Source organism: Neopelma chrysocephalum, unplaced genomic scaffold (assembly GCF_003984885.1).
Source record: "Neopelma chrysocephalum unplaced genomic scaffold, ASM398488v2 Primary Assembly neopelma1_88546, whole genome shotgun sequence".
Taxonomy (NCBI): Eukaryota; Metazoa; Chordata; class Aves; order Passeriformes; family Pipridae; genus Neopelma; species Neopelma chrysocephalum.
This window is the reverse complement of record NW_020917712.1, coordinates 1-1,435: the sequence shown is the minus strand read 5'-3', so window position 1 is coordinate 1,435 and position 1,435 is coordinate 1. Positions and strand designations below refer to the sequence as shown.

The following is a 1,435-nucleotide window of genomic DNA, read 5'->3' as shown; positions in this document are numbered from 1 at the left end:
GCTGGAGCCTCTCGGGGAGCAGCAGCACATCCCGCTCGGGGAGCGTTCGTTGCGCGCCTGGATCGCCGTCTTGGCAGCTGCAGGCCACGACCACTGCACAGGGCGACCTCGTCCGCCTTGTGCTTTCTACCCTGTGCCCGTCCTTATTCTTGTCCTTGTCCCCTTTGTCACCCTCACCCTAAACCTCACCCTCGTCCCATTCCTCACCCCCACTTGGCACCCGGCAGCCCGCCGGGGGCTTCTTGCCCTTCCTGCTGCTGGGAGCTGCAAGCAGGGCCATGCCGTGGCTTCTCAGCAAGAAGCGACGGCAGTCGCCATCCAGCAGCACCAGCGGGCAGCCCTGGGCTGCCACCAGCTCCAGCAGCACCTCCCAGCTCCGGGAGCAGGGGCTGGGCAGGCTGCACCGCGCGGCCGCCCGCGGCGACCAGGGCTGGCTGAGGCGCTGGCGCTGGTACGTCAAGGTAGTCGGCATCGACAGGCCAGACCAGGAGATGCGGTGAGTTCTGGGCCACGCTGATGGCACCCCTGGGCTGCTCCTGAGCCAAGCTGCAGTAGTCCTGGGCAGCCCTCTCTTAAGGACAAGGCTTGAAAAGTGACATTTGCCCTGTCAGCTGGGAGGGGGAACTCTTGAGCTTTTCACTGCTTGGAGCTGCCGGCCGGGCTCCAGCGCTGTTGGAAACGCCTGTTGCCCACCTGCTGCTTGGCCGTGGTCTCTCTGCAGGGCTGTTCTGCAGCTGCTCAGCCCTCACCTGTTCTCTTCTGCCCTCTGGCTCATCAGCACAGGCTGCAGCAGCAGCAGCAGCGAGCGGGAGGAGCAGAGTCCGGGCAGGGTCCCCAGGGTGCTGGGTAGAGACACAGCTTGGGCTCATCCTTTGTCTGTCTGGGTTAAGAGCCTCTGTTTAATTTTTAGGACACCTCTGCATCTGGCTTCGGCCAATGGCCATGCAGATGTCGTCAGATATCTGCTAAGAAAGAACAGCCAGCCCAACCTCGCTGACAGCTTCAAGAGAACGGCCCTGATGAAGGTGTGTGGAATGCCTTGGGAGCTTGTCGGTGGGGCTCAGTGCTGGTGTGTTAAAGGGGAGGTGTCTGGCAGGATTCCTTGCAGGGCAGGGCCATAGAAACACGCCCATTGCAATGGGCACGGCATAGGCCTCTGTTAGCTGATCTTTGCAGATGGTCTTCTATGGCAGCGTTGAGGAGCTGAGGGAGTTGTGACAGAGGGGGATGTAAAAGTTGGGAGTCATTTCCTTTTGGTGTGTTGTTCCCAGGCAGTCCAGCAGGAGCAGGAAGAATGTGTTGCTCTTCTGCTGGCACACGGTGCCGACCCCAACCTGGCAGACGCTGACGGCAACACTGCCCTTCACCTGGCTGTCCTCTCTAAAAATACAGCTGTGGCAGGGCTGTTACTGGAGCATCATGCCCAGAGTGATGC

General features: G+C 61.0%; 1 long non-coding RNA gene across 1 annotated transcript; it reads left to right on the top strand.

The window, feature by feature from the left end:
- The first annotated feature begins 427 nt into the window (after window positions 1–427).
- LOC113979751 lies at window positions 428–1,334 on the top strand. Its single transcript, XR_003537965.1, has 3 exons — window positions 428–496; window positions 911–1,025; window positions 1,272–1,334. It is a non-coding gene; the product is annotated as an uncharacterized LOC113979751 (long non-coding RNA).
- The last annotated feature ends 101 nt before the right edge of the window (window positions 1,335–1,435 follow it).